The following is a 22,629-nucleotide window of genomic DNA, read 5'->3' as shown; positions in this document are numbered from 1 at the left end:
TTGCCCCCCTTCCTAATGTTTCTTTATGAATCTAGACAGTTGGCAAGATATTTGACAGCACCTGGCCCATTTCTGGCCTGATTGAATATACACTTCTGTACACGAGTTAGATTGGATAGAGTTCAAGAATACAGGGTTGTTCTGGATTTTCCCTAGTGCACCCGGAGGATAGAAAGCAACAGTTGAGACCTAATTATCTCACCTGGCAGGTTAGGAATAGACCCTGGAATATTACATCGAACAAAGAATACCACTTGCATTTCTTTTTCCAATATTTATCTTAGAAATATCCATAATTTAGATGTTGGGCTAAAATTACTAAGGAAAGAATATGTCAGATACTGACTTAATAATATTAAAATAAATAAGGTCAGACTGCACTATGATGAGGATGGCTAATATGTTATCACAATGCCTGATTAAAAACTGCTCATTTCCCAGCCATTGTTGATATTATTTCAAAATTGAGTTACTCAAGCCATAGATTTTCCAATAATGTTGATAATATTGCTCAATTGTTCCAACAAAATGCCAAAATAGGTCAAAATGAAAAATAACTGAAATGGCGCTGTTGCCTGAACTTGAGGGTCTAAGCTATAGGGTGAGACAGGGCAGGCTAGGACTGGAGTGTAGGAGGATGAGCGGGGATTTTAGAGGAGTATAAGATCATGAGGGGGGGAATCAGTAGAGTAGATTCACAGAGTCTTTTACCCAGAGAAAGGTAATCAAGACATAGAAAACCGTGGAGCAACTTTTTCCTCAGAGGATGGTGGGTATATTTAATATTATTGTTTAATATGCAATAATATTAATATTTCACATCATTTAATATTATTTAATATTATATTTAATGAAGAAAGGGAAATCTGTTTAGAAATTAATAGCCTGATGGCTGTGAGTTTAATCTGTAGTTTCACAGAACACAACCTCTTGATTTCATAGCTGTCAGCAAAAGCTAGGCATTTCACCAAAGGCAAGGAAAATTGAGTGATATACTGGGTTACAAAACTCACAATCGTGTTTATGGTATACATTTTAGGATTATGCACTCAATTGTGACGGGGGATAGGGAGGAGAGCACACAGAAAGGAATGAAATAAGACAGGGAGGCTGAATAACAACCCATCTTGCAGAGTTAGTGATTCTTCAAATAGCAACAATCCTTGGCAGCAAGTCATGGGACATAAAAGGGATGAGGGCTGGTAAAAATAACAAAAGCTCTGACAGAATGCTGATGAGCTGGAAAATGCATCTCTATACACTGTGTATGTACACTCTGTACCAGTACATATAATAAGGCACTTCTGCAAGGCCAAAATAATGTTGTCGTTTGATAGATCATGGTGGGATACGAAATATTAATTGTCATGGGTCTTGCATATCAATTGTCCAAACAAAAATCCCAAAGGATTTTTCTTTGATGCCTGATGAGCTTAGCCATGTTCTAGGTTTGACTGTAGTTTCTACCACAGGAGCCACTACAGAGACCAAGGAATCTACTGGCTATTAGTGGCTGGGAATAGTTGTTCTTTTGGGTTTTCACAATATATATTGGATGGCTCAGAGGCCGAGAGAGTAATTAGAAGTCAACAGACTAGGTTTTGTTCTCACAGCAGAAATGCCGAGTCTGTTGTGGATTTTTACAACATCCTGGAACAAACCCACATTGTCTAATCGTTTTAAGGTTTCAATTCAACGTTCAAAGGTTTAAAAATACTAAAAAGCAAAAAATTGCAACTCTTGGATTTTTACTGAAATGTATTACAATTCCGTCTAAGGATAGGAGGAATACTTGCTGAAGCTCCCCCTCTCTTGAATGATTCAGGAGAGACAGTTTTGTACTATTACATCATCATATTTGGCATAGAATGGTGTTCCTAAGAAACCTCATGTTGTAGAACGCAACGATAGCTGCCTTCGACCTGGGTTCGATCCTGCTGTCTGTACGGAGCTTGTGACCTGCGTGGGTTTTCTCCGAGATCTTCGGTTTCCTTGCACACTCCAAAGAGATACAGGTTTGTAGGCTAATTGGCTGACTATCAATGTAAAATTGTCCCTAGTGTGTGTAGGGTAGTGTTAATGTGCAGGGATCGCTGGTGCTCATTGGGCCTCAGGGCCTGTTTCTCTAACCTAAACACAATTGTGTCAATGAGGAAATTGGGATCATGGGCTAGAGTGTTTCAGACTTGCAACAACAAAGTTATTTTTCTTGCAGGATTTTCAAAAAATAAAGTTATTTTCAATAGCAATGAGTTTATTTTTGTTAAAGCAAGCTAAAAATACTTCAAACCATACGTTACATTGTTTAAAAGAATATCATTACACAAGAGTCATTGTTGGTCAATTTCAATGAATACCCTTGGTCAAAGAGGCAGCTGAGTTCTTAAGAGACAATAATGTTGGATTATTGGGGAGGCTATATAGAATCAGGGTTTTCTCCCCCAAACTGTTTAAATCCAACAGCTTTTTTTCGGGGTGTTAATTTCCAAAGAATCTTTTAAGTGGTTCTCTAGTTCCTGATCAAAATTAAACTAATTTGGTCTGACTATAATGAAAATAGTGTTCTGTAATTCATCACTGACGAAAGTGTGTTATTAAAGAACTACTGGTATTACTTGGTGAGACACTGGTATATGAATTAAGCATCTTGTCAATATTTCTGAAACTCTGGCACACCTTTGTGAAGATCAGGACAGCACGGTGGCGCAGCAGTAGAGTGGCTTGCCTTACAGCGCCAGAGACCCGGGTTCAATCCTGAATACGGGTGCTTGTCTGTACGGAGTTTGCACGTTCTCCTCTTGACCTGCGTGGGAAGCTCCGGTTTCTTCCCACACGCCAAAGACATACAGGTTTGTAGGTTAATTGGCTTGATATAAATGTACATTGTCCCAAGTGTGTGTAGGATCGTCCTAGCGTGCGGGGAATCGCTGGTCGGCGCTCCGAAGGGCCTGTTTCCGCGCTGTATCTAGAAACTAAACTAATCAGGCTATTGTCAGCAGACTCTCCTAGTGACTCAATGATGTAGGCTTTTTATAATGAACAACAGTAACTGCTGAGTTGCAGCACCAAGAGCAATATTACAATTCTGCACAATTCAAAAAACATCACAAATAGATATTGATTATTAGATTGGGAGGCATCTGACATAAACAATCCAGTACTTAATATCTTGATGGATGCCTATTTTACCATGAATAGGGCGTTTTGTTCCCTTTCTTCAAAAGGTTGAGCTTCTAATGACAGAGACAAAGGTCCAGTGGGATCCAGCTGTTTTACACCATGGAGAGTAGCAACATTCCTCTGCACAGCAAGTTGTAATGATTTTGTTAGTTATGTTTCTGAAGTTTCATCGAAACATAGACATAGAAAATAGGTGCACGATAGGCCATTCAGCCCGTCGAGCCAGCACCACCATTCATTGTGATCAAGGCTGATCGTCCACAATCAATAACCCGTGCCTGCCTTCTCCCAATATCCCTTGATTCCACTAGCCCCTAGAGTTCTATCTAACTCTCTCTTAAATCCATCCAGTGATTTGGCTTCCACTGCCCTCTGTGGCAGAGAAATGCACAAATTTACAACTCTCTGGGTGAAAAAGTATCTTCTCACCTCAGTTTTAAATGGCCTCCCCTTTATTCTAAGACTGTGGCCCCTGGTTCTGGACTCACCCAACATTGGGAACATTTTTCCTGCATCTAGCTTGTCCAGTCCTTTTATAATTTTATATGTTTCTATAAGATCCCCTCTCATCCTTCTAAACTCCAGTGAATACAAGCCTAGTCTTTTCAATCTTTCCTCATATGACAGTCCCGCCATCCCAGGGATCAATCTCGTGAACCTACGCTGCACTGCCTCAATTACAAGGATGTCCTTCCTCAAATTAGGAGACAAAAACTGTACACAATACTCCAGATGTGGTCTTACCAGGGCCCTATACAACTGCAGAAGAACCTCTTTACTCATATACTGAAATCCTGTTATGAAGGCCAACATGCCATTAGCTTTCTTCACTGCCTGCTGTACCTGCACGCCAACTTTCAGTGACTGGTGCACAAGGACACCCAGGTCTCGCTGCACCTCCCCCATACCTAACCTAACACCATTGAGATAATAATCTGCCTCCTTGTTTTTGCCGCCAAAGTGGATAACCTCACATAGATAACCTAACCTTATCTATATTATACTGCATCTGCCATGCATCTGCCCACTCATTCAACCTGTCCAGGTCACCCTGCAAACTCCTAACATCCTCTTCACAGTTTACACTGCCACCCAGCTTTGTGTCATCCGCAAACTTGCTAGTGTTGCTTCTAATTCCATGTTCCAAATCATTAATATATATGGTAAACAGTTGCGGCCCAAACACCGAGCCTTGCGGCACTCCACTCGCCACTGCCTGCCATCCTGAAAAGGACTTCTACTCTTTGCTTCCTGTGCACAAAGGGGGAACGACCTCAGATCTTTGGTTCTTCCCAGCCATGTTCTTGCATAAATATTGCATATTTATGACATGTTAACTGCACCATTTTAGAGTCAAGTTTCAGCCTTCAAAAAAAGTTATGCTAATAAAGGTTGGGAATAATTGGTTTTTCATCAAAAGGCTTTATTCGTGTAAGATGTTTTTGAAGCTGTATATTTTGTCATGACATATGAGAAACAAAGCAATTTGCAACTTTAGCTTTCCAAAGTCTTGCATGTAGGCTCTGCCGTATTGCAAAGGTTGAACTGCATCACATGTAGAATGGCATTGTCCACCCATTCCTGAGATGTTTGCTGCATCCAGTAAGCTAGATTATCAAAATGTCTAGGAAAGACCTGCAGATGCTGGTTTAAATTGAAGATAGATACAAAATGCTGGAGTAACTCAGCAGGACAGGCAGCATTTCTGAGGAGAAGGAATGGGTGACGTTTTGGGTCGGGACCCTTCTTCAGACTGATGTCAGGGGATTGGGCGGTACAGAGATAAAATGTAGTCGGAGACAGTAAGACTAGTTGGAGAACTGGGAAGGGGAGAGTGAGGGAAAGCAAGGGCTACTTGAAGTTAAAGAAGTCAATGTTCATACCGATGGGGTATAAACGGCCCAAGCAAAATATGAGATGCTGTTCCTCCAATTTGTGCTAGGTCTTACTCCGACAATGGAGGAGGCCTAGGACAGAAAGGTCAGTGTGGAAATGGGAGGGGGAGTTAAAGTGTTGACTAACCGGGAGATCAGATAGGTTTGGGCAGACAGAGCAGAGATGTGCAGTGAAACGATCGCCGAGCCTGCTCTTGGTCTCACCGATATTGTTTACTGTATGTCGCGTTGTTACTTGCGAGCAAAGCACCAAGGCAAATTCCTTGTATGTATACATACTTGGCTAGTAAAATTTATTCCTTTCAATTCATGTACAGGAGTCCACACCAGGAACAGGGGTACAGTAGATGAGGTCGGAGGAGGTGTTAGTGAACCCGAATAAGTGGGACTGAATAACTTATATATAAAACATTAGTTACTACAAATATTTTTTATTTACCCATTTAACAATCTGTGACTATTAAAAGTCATTGATTTATTTGCACCAAATTTGGTTAACTGGTGTAGCTTCCTGTTCCGAACACTGTTTATTTGAAAAAAACAGACAAATACTGGAGTCAAGATTCATGGGCACTTGCAGCCCAATTGAATCTTAGTCAGTTGTCTGAACCTGAACAATTCATGTCAGCAGACCTTTTTGTTTGCATGTTTTGTGTCTAGCATTGGAAAATCTCATTAAAGCCTCAAAAGAATCCTCCAGATTACTCCACATAGAACATTTAGATTTTTGTGAAATAATACTAACAAATACGTATGAGGAAATATGAGGATGCAAAATGCTGTCATTCTCATATTTTATGACAAAAGGTACAGTTTCAAAAAGCTAAGTATGAATAAAGCCTTTATTGTGACCTTAAACCATTACTTCTGAATCTTTTTGATGGCAAAAGTCAAGAATGCTCAACTGTCATATGTACTGGAAACTGAGCACCAAAATTCTTTCTTGCAGCAGCTCAGCTGCATTACAGGTCTGTAAACACAGTTCTCAAAGGTAACATAATAAACAAAACAAAAATCAATAAATGAGAAAAATTCCAATATTAATGCAAAAAAAAGTCCAAAGTCCTTATAGTGCAACCAAGGCAGTTCATAGTTTAATTATTTACAGTGTTCAAGAGCCTGATGGTTGTTGGGAAGAAGCATAACCCTTTTTAATGACTGGAAATTTGAGACACCAAAATAGTGCATTCAACACATCATATAGGCAATAGTACTTACAGATACTTAGTAATTTTACTTATCTTAACTAAAAATAAACAAATTATGAACCTTTGTTGAATCCACAAATACCATTTTACCATTAAATCATTCACCCTACCAAGTGCAAAATGATCAAACATTGCAACTCTATATTTCATTTAGTTTTGCAACTTCAAATTCATGTGGTCATGTGGCCTCAAGCATTAAATAGTAACACTGTATATGACAGTCATAATCTGGTACAAAAATGTGTGTACTCAGCAGATCAGGCTGCAAAAGCATGGACAGAGAATCCTTTAAGCATTTGTAGTCCTGCCCTTTAAACACAAAATGCTGGTGTAACTCAGCAGGACAGGCAGCATCTCTGGATAGAAGGAATGAGTGACATTTCGGGTTTCGACACTTCAGGTCTGAAGAAGGGTCTCTACCCGAAACTCATCCATTCCTTCTATCCAGAGATGGTGCCTGTCCCACTGAGTTACTCCAGCATTTTGGGTCTATCTTCGGTGTAAACCAGTATCTGCAGTTCCTTCCTACACATGTAGTCTGCCCTTTGTTCCATACAATAATGCATAGAATTTCTGCTTTTTCCTCACTTATCTCGGGATATGGTTACGCAACCAAGAAATTAAGATCTCCATTTGCATCCTGTGGCAATTTCAAGAACCAATAGACCTTTCAATTGATGCCAGGAGGAATTCAACAAACTTAAAAATCCAGCTGAGACAGTGAAAAGTTGTCAGAGGGAATGAAAACCACTTATATTTTGAAAAATCTCTCAACTGTAACATATCCATAGTTATTCTAGTCAGTTTCTGAAATGAGTACGATAATATTTCTGTAAATATCAGCTATGACCGGGGGAGAACTTGTCTCCATGCTGACCATGCACAGGAACAGCGGAATACCATGAAAGAAAGATGTTGCATGAAGTCTCAAACCCATTCTAGATTTTAGTAATTCCGACTGTGGCTGATGGATATAAATACTGTAACGATATCCTTCAACTGTGCTTATTCCATTAACAAGGTAATTTATTGACTGCCTTGTACTGTAACTACCCTCATCTCTGTAGATTCAGTGCTACTTCAAAGTGATATTAAGGCTGATAAATTCATTCATTTTTCTTCGAATGAGAATACCTCTGGGTGAGCAGAAGTGTAATTTAGTTTCATGAAGAGCCTCGGTCGACTTTGATAAAGCACTGCACAATAACTGCCAGATATTCTGCAGCATACACTTTCCACATCAAGCTGCTGTGATGAAAATGATGGGTAATTGCAGTGTACACGTCCCAAAATCACATCCCAAACTAAATAGTTTGCAATATAGCATTAAAATAAAACATCACAAAAATTGACCAGAAGGACAAATAGTGTAATTCAGGCATAATCCCAAATTCGCTGGTACTAAGGATCATTTGTTTATTGCTATTCAAAAATCTATGCTCATGCCAGGACAGTACTGAAAAAAATCATGCCATCATTATGAAAGCCTGATCGTGGCTCTCAGCACCATGAGGTTTCATTCTGCTGCAAAAATACTCAAAACATATTCTGCAAGTCTGAAAAGTGATCAAAGAACCAGACTCTGAGGTCACTGTGGGTCAGATGCAGCAGAATAATGCACCATAGATACTGATGCCCAACAGTCAATACTCTTATTTCCAGTTTAATTTCCCCCTGGGTATTCTATGTTCCAAAATTTTATCTAGTTCAAAGCAAATGGAAGTACATTATTGGAAGAGATGTTTTGAGCAGACAAACACATCAGTTTGCTGACTGCACAATCTCATTATCAGTGCAAAACTGCCCACACAAACACAATCCTGATTTTCTGGGGGGGGGGGGGGGGGGGGGGGAGAGTGGTTGGAGGGGGAGGTAGAGAGAGAAAATAATCGTTTCCAAAAAAAAACATTCCCCAGAATTCAAAACGCCCTAGTCAAACTTCCTTCATTCTGTCCTTCATCATAAAAATGCAAAGGCTCTTAAATCCCAGGCTCACACCATCTACTAATTGACTTACATTGTCTTTCTGACTCTCAGCAACCTTGCAGTACAGCTGTTGTGGTTTGCTCTGCTCTATAACAATAAAAAAGTCCTTGAACTGCCTCTGGTAGTCTCAATGCGAGGACAAAAGTGTACGGAATGAAAAAGAACAAAAAAAAACTCTTGGCATATATCATTTATGCTGAAGTATGATTAAACAGAACATTTAAAATTACACAAAATTACATAGTTTTGAGTATGTTTTGGAAAATCTGTTAATACTTTTCCAAAGGCACAAACAGGTTTCAGCATTTCCAAGGGGTAGCGTGAAGCATATTTTACACATGACCCCAATAGCAAGTCAACCAAACTGAAGCAAGAACAAAATTGGCTTTCTTTATCTTCTGATTGCAGTTTACAGTTGTCAGAACTGGAGGGCTGCAAGACAAGGGATTTGAACTCCATTCCTCTATTGAAATACTGATCATTCTCGGGTGGCTGGAATGTACGACAAACAGAAAAATGCGATGTGATAGACCTGGTCTCCCTACTAACCTGCCTGCTTTGCATTCTCAAAGACAGTTCCTCTTCTTGGGTAAAGTTTTGTGCAGAGTGCTAAACACTCACAGAAAGAATAACAGGTATACATGAGAAAGAAACTGCAGATGCTGGAATCTTAACCAAAAACCATGCTGGAGAAACTCAATGAGTCAGGCAACATCTGCTGAGGGAAATGGACAAACGACTGTCTGGGCCAGGACCCTTCATCAGTGATAAGATAGGGTAAGTTAGCGAGTTGGTCAAGGCAAGCCTACTCCAGCTCCCCTGAATCAGTAATATTGCAGGAGAGGTGATTGAGGGCAATGGGGGGGGGGGGGAAGGTAAATTGGCTGTTCAGTTACTTCTCTTTGGCAATATCATATCATATCATATATATATACAGCCGGAAACAGGCTTTTTCGGCCCACCAAGTCCGTGCCGCCCAGTGATCCCCGTACATTAACACTATCCTACACCCATTAGGGACAATTTTTACATTTACCCAGCCAATTAACCTACATACCTGTACGTCTTTGGAGTGTGGGAGGAAACCGAAGATATCGGAGAAAACCCACGCAGGTCACGGGGAGAACGTACAAACTCCTTACAGTGCAGCACCCGTAGTCAGGATCAAACCTGAGTCTCCGGCGCTGCATTCGCTGTAAAGCAGCAACTCTACCGCTGCGCTACCGTGCTGCCCTTATCAATCTTTCACTTCTTGCTCATTCTTATCTCTTTCCTCAAGGCATTCTGGAACATTGATGTGTGCAAGTTCTGCTAAATAAACAAACGTTCCTGTCATTCCGCAGCATAGACACAGATGCCAGTTGCAGTGTCCTTTTAATCAAACATCATAACTGAGAACCACAAGTTTTAACTCCTGTCCTCATCCCAGCCTATCCAAAGGGCATCGAGTCTTTGTGTTCCTCTCTAAATAATTCAGTTAAAGCCAAAGTATACTGCAAAGACACCGAAGTAAGAGAAAGAAAATTAGTAGGTAGTTCAAAGAACACTTGACTGCATCTTATCTATGTTCCACGTCTCTAATCTCACCCCATTTCCTTCTGAATAGAGCATGGACAAAGCTTCCAGGTCCTCACTTTGCGCTCCACCAGCATCCACATTATGATCATCCTTTTACTTATTTGCCTCTTTTAATGAGAATCCACTCCCAACACACTTACCTTTCAACATTCTATAGGGACCACTTCCTCTTCCGCTCTTCCATTTCCACAAAACACTACCTTTCTTACAGTATGTCGACATGATGCTAATGCCGAAGATTCAGCATCTGTCACTTTATTTCTTCCCTTCACACTTTCCAGGGATCTACACAGCACTTCCAGCTAAATCAGTAAATTCCCTTACGCTTCTCCCAATCTAGAAACCAAATGCAGACTGGGTGACACTTTGTGGAGCACCAGCATATGAGCTTCTGGGGGTGTGCCATTTTAATTTCCATCTCAGTCCAACTCTGACCTGCCATACTGTTTTACATGGCACGTAAACTTCAGGAACAGCACCTAATCTTCCTTTTGAGTGTATTTTACAGCCTGTGTATCAAATCTGACCAATTCTGCCTTTGGCCATCCATCTGTAACATTGGTCCAGTTTTCCCACTCCATTAGTTTAACCTAACATTTCCAAGAGCTCTGCATTTCACAGCTTTTACGTTCTTTTGTGTTTTCTCCCTCACTTTTGTGTTATCTGACTCATCAACAACGTTTCCTCATTAATAGTTTATCCCCACGCAACTCTGATGTTGCTCTATCAATTCCCTTCTTTCTTAAACTTAAAACTAATTTGGATTCTTTCTTTCCCAGTTCTGGTGAAAGATTATTGACTCGAATCATCAACTGCTTCTCATTCTGCAGATGCCGCATAATCCATAAAACATTTCCAGTATTTCTAATTATTTCAGACTTCCAACACACAGCTTGTTTTTATTTTCAGTTAATAATTGGCTGCAGTCAGCACTGGGTTTTAAGAGCCTGAAGGTCACAATATGTGCTAAGAGAATCCAGGATTTTACATTTTAAAGCTTTAATCAATAACCACCCGGAGAGCAAACAGCGCAATGGGGAGGAAGAAAGACAGAGGTGGACCTTGCTTATCACATTAATTATTTTATTAGCTTTTCTGGGTCAAAGGTAGAAACTCCCAGAAACTGGACCAAACTTGCAGACATCACTGGACATTGCTATCATTAATTCAGTAATCACAGAAATATGTCAGTGGGCTCTTGGATGGAGCTTTAATTGAAGTGATAAGTGCTTCAGTAAGTGCTTAATAGAAATAATATTAAAGCTCGGGAAAAAATTACACCAAGGATCTTAACAGATATCAGACCAAGTCCTACATGAGGCAACAACTGACAATTCATCTTCGGGTCCTTCCTTATAATGGATCTGCTGAATTAATATACATGTGCACAACTTCTTAGAGGTTATCTTCTTAGTTTGCGCATAGATACACTGCTGTGGGAGCACTAAAATATCTCTTTACTGGGTTAAGACATAATCTATGGATATCAAACCTCAGAGGGCCTTGTTGTAAAATGAATCACCTCCAGGATGCATACCTGCAGCCTGTCGTGGTTCTTCAACAGCATGTCCCAGCACATGATCTCAACCACACAGAATGACAAGGACAGCAGGAGCTTGGACAAACTACCACCTCCAAGCTCCCCTCCAACAGTCTGAAGAAGGGTCTCGACCCGAAACGTCACCCATTCCTTCTCTCCTGAGATGCTGCCTGACCTGCAGAGTTACACCAGCATTTTGTGAATAAATCCCCTCCAACACATACTACTACATTGATGTGAATTATATAATCAAAAGATAGACACAAAATGCTGGAGTAACTCAGCGGGACAGGCAGCATCTCTGGAGAGAAGGAATGGGTGAGGTTCGGGTCGAGACCCTTCTTCAGAAAAGGGGTCTCAACGCAAAACATCACCCATTCCTTCTCTCTAGAGATGCTGCCTATCCCGCTGAGTCACTCCAGCATTTTGTGCCTATCTTCGGTATAAATCAGCATCTGTAGTTCCATGGTACACACTGGGTATAACGATAACGAGTGCAGCAATTCAAGCATGCATCTCCCCACCACCATCGCAAGGACTACCTGGATTGGTCATTAAATGCTGCCTTGCCCATATCCAATGGCTAAATTTGAAAGAAAAAAATGAGAGGAAGGAAGTCAGACTTAGTTGCAATGTTAATCATGATCTGATAGGTTAATTGGCTGATGGCGGCGCGCACGGACGCAGCGGCTCACAGCTCTCCCTTTCGGTGCGTTTTATGTGTGTTATCTGTGTTATGTCTGTTAGTCAATTTTAGTCATGCAAACCAGGCAAATCCTACCTACAACCGAAAGGATCTTCTGATCATAGGATTCCAGTGCAATCGGGACCTTGTGCACGAATTTCCACACCCGCGAAATATACCGGAAGAGATAGCCAGGACACCGGGCGCTCCGTGGATAGTTGTCGGCGCGAACAGGCGTCGCAGGCGGAGGAGAAACAGGAAGCAAAAGCGAGGATGCCGGTCCGGTATACTTGCCAAGCTAAAGAGACAGCCACACAAACCACCGCTACCTAGCATGTTTCTCACCAACATCAGATCCATCATCAACAAAATGGACGAACTAAAACTACAGATATCAGCAAACAAACTCGTGGAGGACTGTTGCATTCTCTTAGTAACAGAGACATGGCTTCATCCACTTATCCCAGACGGAGCCATTGAGCTAGCCGGGCGTACAGCGTTTCGTTGGGACAGAAACATCGACTCCGGTAAGAGCAAGGGGGGGGGGGGTTATGCATTTACGTGCACAACAGCTGGTGCACTAACATCCAAATCATAGATAGCCACTGTTCTCCTGATCTGGAGTCCCTAACAGTTAAATGCAGGCCTTTTTACCTTCCTCGCGAATTTACAGGGGTTATAGTAACAGCAGTCTACATCCCACCGAATGCTAACGCTAGCACAGCTTTAGGCTACCTGCTCGGTGCAATAAACTCACAACAGAGCACATATCCAGAAGCAGCCCACATCATAGCCGGGGACTTCAACCATGCAGACCTAAAGTCAGTTCTCCCAAAACTTGAACAACACATAAGATGTGCTACCAGGGGGAAAAACACACTAGACAAGGTTTACTCAAATATTAAGAAGGGTTTCAGGTCAGCACCACTACCACACCTGGGGCAGTCAGATCACCTGTCCATATTCCTAACTCCAGCATACACCCCACTCAGGAGGAAAGCTCCAGTCACCATAAAGACTGTTAAGACATGGCCTGAAGGAGCTTCCTCGCAGCTGCAGGATTGCTTCGAAAGGACCAACTGGGATATTTTTGAGGATCAGGACTTGGAGGAGTACACATCAACTGTACTTTGCTACATCCAAAACTGTGTTGACAATGTCACCGTAGACAAACGCATCCGGTTGTATCCCAATCAAAAACCCTGGATGACAAAGGATGTCAGGTCTCTCCTCAAGGACCGTAACACCGCCTTCAGGTCTAGTGATAGAGCTCTATACAGTGCTGCTAGAACCAACCTGAAGAGAGGCATCAAGGATGCCAAAGCGTCCTACAAGAGGAAGATGGAGGACCACTTTTCCAACAATGACCCACGGCGGGTATGGCAAGGCATCCAGCACATCACCAACTACAAGACCAGCAACCGCACGACTGCCGACGGCGACGCCTCGCTGGCAGAGGAACTTAACTGTTTCTTTGCTCGTTTCGAGGTGAAAGCTACAGTGGCAGACATAACACCCTCTCCAGCACCTGACAGCAACACCTTCACTGTGCAGGAGTATGATGTTAAGCGCGTGCTCAGAGCAGTGAATCCCAGGAAAGCTGCAGGCCCCGATGGTGTGACGGGCAGAGTGCTGAGGGAATGTGCAGACCAATTATCTGAGGTCTTCACAAAAATCTTCAACCTGTCCCTTTTAAAATCCACCATCCCTCCCTGCCTGAAGTCCGCCACAATCATCCCATTGCCGAAAAAGTCTGTCATCAGCGGTCTTAACAACTACCGTCCGGTAGCACTCACACCGGTCATCACAAAGTGCTTCGAGAGACTGGTCCTGCAGCACATCAAAGCCAGCCTCCCACCCACCTTCGACCCACACCAGTTTGCCTACAGAGCAAATAGGTCTACAGGGGATGCCATCGACACTGCTCTTCACACTGCACTGACCCACCTTGAACACCAGGGGAGCTATGTGAGGATGCTCTTCCTCGACTTCAGCTCTGCCTTTAACACGGTCATCCCGAGCAGACTGGTCACCAAACTTTCCGACCTTGGATTTTCCCAAACCATCTGCCAATGGATCAAGGACTTCCTGACCAACCGCCCCCAGACCGTCAAAATAGGCCCTCACCTCTCCTCCACCATTACACTGAGCACCGGCTCACCACAGGGCTGTGTGTTGAGCCCCATCCTTTACTCCCTCTACACTCACGACTGCGCCCCCACCCATCCCACCAACACCATCATCAAGTTCGCGGATGACACGACTGTGGTTGGACTCATCTCAGAAGGAGATGAGACAGCCTATAGGGATGAAATCCAAAGGCTGGCAGCATGGTGTTCAGTGAACAATCTGGTCCTGAACTCCTCCAAAACAAAGGAACTTATAATTGACTTTAGAAAAACCAGTGTAGATTACGACCCACTCTACATCAATGGGGTCTGTGTGGAAAGGGTACCAGCTTTCAGGTTCCTGGGTACGCACATCGCAGAGGATCTTACCTGGTCTACCAACACCATCACCACAGTAAAGAAGGCACAGCAGAGACTCCACTTCCTGAGGATCCTCAGGAAAACCAACCTGCAGGAGAAGCTCATGTGGTCCTTCTATCGCTGCTCCATCGAGAGTGTGCTGGCATACTGTATAACCACATGGTATGCCAGCTGCTCAGAAAAGGACAGGAAGGCCCTTCAGAGGGTCATCACGACGGCCCAGAAGATCATCGGCTGCTCACTGCCCTCCCTGGAGCACCTGTTCAGCCTACGCTGCCTCAGTAGAGCAGGCAAAATAATAAAAGATCCATCCCACCCCGGCCACCGTCTGTTTGTTCATCTGCCCTCTGGTCGACGTTTCAGGTCGATCAAATCCCGAACAAACAGACTTAAGAACAGTTTTTACCCCAGGGCCATACGAGAACTGAACACTACCTTTGCACTAGGCAACACCGTTAAAAAATCTTGTACTTAATATAATTGTATTTAATTGTATTTATGTATTTATTTGTTTTTGCATTTATTGCATATATGTTTGTACGCACCGTCAGGATTGGCTATTTTTTAATTTCGTTGTACTCGTTGCAATGACAATAAATGAATATTATTATTATATCCTCAATTGCATGTTAAGAATGATGGTGGAATAGAACGTCGAGAGAACTTTACTATATACTCCCTCATGAGTCAACACCTCAGGGAGATCTAGTGATAGTGAGTATGTATTGCAGGCTCTATGGTCAGAAGAGTTATACAAATGGGGAAGGTTGTTTATCCATTCAACAACAGTGGCATTATTTTGAACTTAGAGTAGGATTATTCTACAGGTCAGTAAATGATTCCATTATTAGCCCATCTCACTATAATCCTCCCACATTAAAACACTCAATATAAGTAAACATACCCACTATTCACTACTCAAGCACAAGACAGATAACACAATTCTCTAATTTACAATGTTTAGCAAAAGTTCATCCTATGCCTGCTCGAAAATATTCCACTTGTCAAAAATATAACCATGAAGTTCAATAATTACAACACAGGCTCAAATAAATATGGAATGTACTGCCTGGAAAAGTGGTAGGTAATTTTTTTCAATGAGGGAAACTGGGAAAATCTGCAGGACTGTGAAGCAAGACTAATTGGAAATCCCTTCAAAACTACCGACACAGACACAAAAGGATGAATGGCTTCTTTAATAAATCTCTCTCCTCCACAGCATTCAAATTTCCAAAATTCAGCACCCAAAGCAGTCTAACTATTTCTCATGTCCATTGTAATTCTAAACCATTTGGTCATTAGATATGCAACACTGGCCTGCTGATTTCCTAGATTCAGAGTTATCAATACCACAGCAAGAGAAAAAGAGCTCCACATTATACAAGACTCCACATTACACAGGGCAAGCAATTGGAAAAAGGGCTCCACATTACACAGGGCAAGCACTTAGAAAAAGGGCTCCACATTACACAGGGCAAGCAATTGCTCGATTTTATTTTCAATCACTCAATCGAGAACCCAGTACGTTTATTCGCAATGGCAGATACACAAGTTATTTTTGTGTAGAACCAAAAGTCTCTATTTAGCTGCAATCCTGTTGCATAACTGAAATTACAGTAACATTTTTGTACTGTAACTTAAGGCTTGAAAAGCAACATTCTTTCCCACAAAAATAACAATTCCGATAAGGTTTAGCAATAGTGGCCTATGAATAATCCCATCTCTTCATCCCTAATCGGCCCCTAGGATATTTCATAGGATACTTAAGAGTTAACCACATTATTGGATTTGGAGTCAAATGCGATATCTGTCGGAGAAATGAAGAACAGCTGATGTCTCTACTTGACGAAAATTCATGGATCAGATTGTTTTTTTTAAAACAACCCAGTTGGGTTTCCACAGTTATCAAAAATAATCTTTAAATTCCAAAATTACAGTTACCCAACTGCTCTGGAGGAGTTAAACTCAGGCCCTTAGATCAATTGTTCAGTTCTCCTTCAGCACACAGCAACCCCGAATTTTTTTTGCTCATTCAGGTGTGGATCTTTTCTCCTCTTTCAAACATCATGCGAGGTAGAGGTTCTGCAATGCAAACCTCATTGACGATGCAAGCTGCCTGGGTCTGTCTGTGTTAATGTCTGCCTGTCCACCTCCCTGCCTTTGCGTGGGCACCCACCCCACCCCATCTCATCTTTTTGTCCGTTTGCCCACCCAAGCATGTTCACTCTGCCAGACTGTCCACCTCTACCTAACTCCGTCTCTCTCCATCCATCTGCCTGTGTCCATTTCTGCCTGTGTCTATCTCCGTCTACCTGTCTCTGCCTTTCTGTCTGCCTCAGCCCGACTCTATCTCCCCTCTGCCTGTCTATCTATCTGGGTCAGCCTGCCTCTCTCTGCCCTCTGTTGGTCTCTATCTTCCCATCTGTCTGTCTGCCAGCTGCTATCTATCTGCCTGCCTTTCCGGGGTTGCCTGCCTCACTGTCTGCCTCTTTCCTGTCTGACTGTATCTGTTCCACTGTCTATCTCTATCTGCCTATCTGTGTCAGCTAGCCTCTCTATCTCTGCCTGTCTTGTCTCTTGCCTTGTGTCCATCTGCCAGCCTCTGTCTGCCTGCCTGTCTCAGTCTGCCAGCCTCTATCTCTCTGCCTGCCTGTCTCTGTCTGTGCTCCCTGTCCACCACTGCTGCCTCGGTGCCTGTCGCAGTTTGCCAGTGTTAGTCTCTGCCTCGGTCTGCATGTCCCTGGTCTGCATGTCTCGGGTCTGCATGTCCCGGGTCTGCATGTCCCTGGTCTGCATGTCTCGGGTCTGCATGTCTCGGGTCTGCATGTCCCGGGTCTACATGTCCCGGGTCTGCATGTCTCGGGTCTGCATGTCCCGGGTCTGCATGTCCCGGGTCTGCATGTCCCTGGTCTGCATGTCTCGGGTCTGCATGTCCCGGGTCTGCATGTCTCTGGTTTGCATATCCCAGTCTGCATGTCTCTGGTCTGTGTGTGTTGGTCTCTGTGTGGGTCAGGCCTCCCCCTTCTCCCCCCCCCTTCTCTCCTTCTCCCCCTCCTCCCTCTTCTCCCCCCCCCCCCTTCTCCTCCCTCCCCCCCTTCTCCCCCCCCTTCTCCTCCCCTCCCCCCCTTCTCCTCCCCTCCCCCCCTTCTCCTCCCCCCCCTTCTCCCCCCCTTCTTCTCCCCCCCTTCTCCTCCCCCCCTTCTCCTCCCCCCCCTTCTCCTCCCCCTCCCCTGGGCCCGCCGTTTTAATGGACACCCTCCCCGCCGAGAGCTGCGGCGCCGAGCTGCTGTTGCCTCACTCACCTACCTGCCTCTCGGGCTGTGGAAGAGACGACAGCGGGCTCCCTGAGCCTGGCAGCCCGTCTGTCTGTCTGCCTGCTCTCTCTCTCGCTCGCTCGCTCTGCGCGCCTCTCTCTGTGTCGCTGCCCTCCGCTCGAGCGCTGTTCCCTCGCCGCTCCGGCCGCCCGACTGCGAGTCCGTCCGAGCCGCCACCCCGCCTGTGACGTCACCCCGCCGTGACGCGTCGCCGGCCCCCTCCGTGAGGCGTCGTCACCGGTCCGCCGTGACGTCACCGGCCCGCCACTCCGCCAGCGCGCTCGCCCCCACGCGGTGGGAGGCTGTCAGCACCAGCCAGTGGTCCATCCCTGCACTTTTGCATCTCATTCTCCACCCCCACCCCTCTTCATTTTGCCTTTGCTTCTTCATTGCAAGCAAACAAACCCCCCCCCCCCCACCACTTAAATCAAACAGGCAATCGGGGGCTTTTCAAATACAACATCATCCCAACAAGTAAAGACGTGTTTATAGGTATTCATTGTTCCCAAAGACAATTCGCAAATGGAACAATCTCCACCTAGACTGTGGAACAGCATCCTTCTCCCCATCAGAACTGCCCCCTCCATCGACTCCTTTAAGTCCAGGCTCAAAACCTATTTCTACTCCCTAGCGTTTGAGGCCCTCTGAGGGGGCGCTGTGAACTGTTTATGTATGTGCTGTTATGTTTGTGTGTCATTGTATATTTGTTCTTAGTACCTGAACTGATGTACAGCACTTTGATCAACGTGGGTTGTTTTTAAATGTGCTATACAAATAAAATTGACTTGACTTGACTTGACATGACATTCGCACTGCACCCGACGTTAAGACCTTCAAGACCAAGTTGGAAACAATCGATATTGAGACGTTGACCTTTAAGGCCCATTTTAATATTTAATTGCGGCTTGGCAAATAACCCTCCTAACGTATGCAACAACCAGTGATGGTGATTATACGTCAAGACACAGATACAGATAACATTATGTGTAGGAAGGAATTACAGAATGCCATCTCAGAGAAGGCAGACAGCAGCTCTGGAGAAAAGGGAACAGGTGATGTTTTGGCTCGAAAGCCTTCTTCAGACCCTGAGTTACTCCAGCTTTTTGTGTCTATAATAATGTGTCGGACATTCTCATCGTCTGCTTTGTTTTGTCGATTTCACACCTTACCCTTCCACATATCTCTAGTCTCCCTCTCCCTTGACTCTCAGTTTGAAGAAGGGTCTTGAGCCGAAATGCCATCTATCCCTTTTCTCCAGAGATGCTGTCTGACCTGCTGTCACTCCAGCATTTTGTGTCTAAATCAAACACACCCTTACATCCCCCTTCTCTCCCCATCCCTCCCCCACCCAAGTAATACTGGCTTCAAAGTCATCTTGTTGAGTCTCATTGTCTGCAACTCGTTCTCACCTAACAGCTAAAAATGGCCGGTTTCCTTTATCATCGTTACTTTTTTGCATATCTTTCATTCATTTGTTCTATATCTCGTTTCCCTTTCCCCTGATTCTCAATCTGAAGAAGGGTCTCAACACGAAACATCATCTATTCCTTTTCTCCAGCGATGCTGTCTGACCCGATGAGTTATTTCAGCTTTTTAGACAATAGACAATAGACAATAGACAATAGGTGCAGGAGTAGGCCATTCAGCCCTTCGAGCCAGCACCGCCATTCAATGCGATCATGGCTGATCACTCTCAATCAGTACCCCGTTCCTGCCTTCTCCCCATACCCCCTCACTCCGCTATCCTTAAGAGCTCTATCCAGCTCTCTCTTGAAAGCATCCAACGAACTGGCCTCCACTGCCTTCTGAGGCAGAGAATTCCACACCTTCACCACTCTCTGACTGAAAAAGTTCTTCCTCATCTCCGTTCTAAATGGCCTACCCCTTATTCTTAAACTGTGGCCCCTTGTTCTGGAGTCCCCCAACATTGGGAACATGTTTCCTGCCTCTAATGTGTCCAATCCCCTAATTATCTTATATGTTTCAATAAGATCCCCCCTCATCCTTCTAAATTCCAGTGTATACAAGCCTAATTGCTCCAGCCTTTCAACATACGACAGTCCCGCCATTCCGGGAATTAACCTAGAGAACCTACGCTGCACGCCCTCAATAGCAAGAATATCCTTCCTCAAATTTGGAGACCAAAACTGCACACAGTACTCCAGGTGCGGTCTCACCAGGGCCCGGTACAACTGTAGAAGGACCTCTTTGCTCCTATACTCAACTCCTCTTGTTATGAAGGCCAACATTCCATTGGCTTTCTTCACTGCCTGCTGTACCTGCATGCTTCCTTTCAGTGACTGATGCACTAGGACACCCAGATCTCGTTGAACATCCCCTCTTCCTAACTTGACACCATTCAGATAGTAACCTGCCTTACTATTCTTACTTCCAAAGTGAATAACCTCACACTTATCTACATTAAACTGCATCTGCCATGTATCCGCCCATTCACACAACCTGTCCAAGTCACCCTGCAGCCTTATTGCATCTTCCTCACAATTCACACTACCCCCCAGCTTAATATCATCTGCAAATTTGCTAATGGTACTTTTAATCCCTTCATCTAAGTCATTAATGTATATTTTGTGTCTATTTTTTATGTATCGTCCTGTTTTGGAAGGAACTGTAGATGCTGATTTACACTGAAGACAGACACAAAAAACGAACAAATTAATGGAAAGGAATGAAAAGAATCAATCAGACCCAGCAATGATGGGGAAAGAACAAATCAAAGCCAACAGTGATGTGAAAAGATCAATGTAAAAGGGCTCCACCTTTCCTTGATGCTGCTTGTATCCACTCATTATCACCTTTTCCACAGCAAACAATGGACCATTGTGGGCTCCACCTTTCATTGATCATTGTTGGTGACTTTGATTTGTTCTTTTCATACCTTTCATTCATCTGTTCTTTGTATCTTTTCATACCTCTAGTTTCCCCCTCCCCTGACTCTCTATCTGAAAAAGGGTCTCAACCCAAAATGTCACCTATTCCTTTTCTCCAGAGATGCTGCCCGTCCCACTGAGTTACTCCAGCACTTTGTGTCCATCAGAAGTATTGTCCTGTTGCAAGGTTTCCATCCAAAATGCCTACCATTTCTTTCCCTCATGCACAGATTCTGCTTGACCCATTGAGTTCCTCCAAATTCCGACAGTCTTGTGGCTCCATAAATATTGGAAAGACTTGAGGATTTAAGTCGTATATGCCACAATCTCGGGAGATCCCAAATACCGTGTTTTCCATAATATTATACTTACTGCTATTTCAAGAATCAAGTGAGTTTTGTTGCCATATGTACCACCAACGGAACAATGAAAAATCTCGCTGAATTTTCATAAAATCCTACTTGTGTTACAGATTTCTCTTCAGGTTGGGAGTGTCATTTTTACCTCAGGCACAAATTAGTGTGCTTGACTCTTCGTCGTCTTCTGGTAAAAGTCAAGTCAAGTCAAGTCAAGTCAATTTTATTTGTATAGCACATTTAAAAACAACCCACGTTGACCAAAGTGCTGTACATCTGATTAGGTTCCAATGGAAACTAAGTCGGTAACAAGTTGCACATATTAAAACTACCATGACACAACAAAGAAGGCAGCATTTTTAGGAAGCTGCCTCGCCAATGCCTTCTCAAAGAGAAGGTGCTGGCTCTGATTTGTTCTGTACCTTTTCATACTTCTAGTTTACCTCTCCCTTTGACTCTCAGTCTGAAGAAGGGTCTCAACCCGAATTGTCACCTATTACTTTTCTCCAGAGATGCTGCCTGACCTGCTGAGATACTCTAGCATTTTGTGTCTACCATCTCAAACAGAGCCATGTTTGGACAATAAATGCCAGAGTTGCCTACACAGCACATATGAATTTTAAAAGCTGCACTTTTAAGGGAACAGTGTCCAGAATGGAGCCATAAGGAACTGCAGATACAAAACAAAGACACAAACAGCAAGTCAGGCAGTATCTCTGGAGAACAATAGATAGGCGATGTTTTGGGTCTCCAGAATGGCACAAGGATGCCACATACACAGTCTCACTGCATGCAGTTCTTGAAAAATTCAGCAACCTCAGTGAAATATGACACCATTAACAACACGAGGAAATGTATTAAATTTCCCACAGCTACAGAAATTGCACCATCACTTGGTTAAGTTTGGAAATGTTATATGCTGAAATATTATCTTCACTGCTTTGCATTCATTTTGTAATGTTTATTGGTTGAAGAACGTTAATTTATGCAGTTAAAGTGTTCCTGAATGTGTCCTTTTTATAAAGGGAGAAGGATGTCATGAGATGTAAATGCACTGTATCACAGAGAACATATTGTTTTGAAAACACTAAATTCGACAGAAATAAAACCGGAACTCACACAGCAGTTCTTTCAATATACAAAGCCAACTGCAGGTGGTGGTGTTCCTATGCACTTTTTCTTTTAGTTTTACTTTAGAAATACAGCATGAGAACAGGCCCTTTGGCCCACAAATCCACACTGACGATTGTGGATTATAGACAATAGACAATAGACAATAGGTGCAGGAGTAGGCCATTCAGCCCTTCGAGCCAGCACCGCCATTCAATGCGATCATTGCTGATCACTCTCAATCAGTACCCCGTTCCTGCCTTCCCCCCATACCCCCTCACTCCGCTATCCTTAAGAGCTCTATCCAGCTCTCTCTTGAAAGCATCCAACGAACTGGCCTCCACTGCCTTCTGAGGCAGAGAATTCCACACCTTCACCACTCTCTGACTGACAATAGACA

General features: G+C 43.6%; 1 protein-coding gene across 2 annotated transcripts in view; it reads right to left on the bottom strand.

Annotated features, from left to right (window-relative positions):
• The window catches only part of LOC144607623 (ORM1-like protein 3), a 39,464-nt gene extending 21,401 nt beyond the window's left edge, over nt 1–18,063 (bottom strand). The window contains exon 1 of one of the 2 annotated variants that reach the window (XM_078424569.1): nt 17,868–18,063. The gene's annotated coding sequence lies outside the window, so the exon portion shown is untranslated. Of the gene's footprint in view, nt 1–17,863 lie in introns of both variants that reach the window. The other variant, XM_078424568.1, reaches the window with a different exon arrangement.
• Between the last annotated feature and the right edge of the window lie 4,566 nt (nt 18,064–22,629).

This window comes from Rhinoraja longicauda, chromosome 29, assembly GCF_053455715.1.
Source record: "Rhinoraja longicauda isolate Sanriku21f chromosome 29, sRhiLon1.1, whole genome shotgun sequence".
Lineage (NCBI taxonomy): Eukaryota > Metazoa > Chordata > Chondrichthyes > Rajiformes > Arhynchobatidae > Rhinoraja > Rhinoraja longicauda.
The sequence above is the reverse complement of the archived record's forward strand: the minus strand, read 5'-3'. Positions and strand labels throughout refer to the sequence as shown.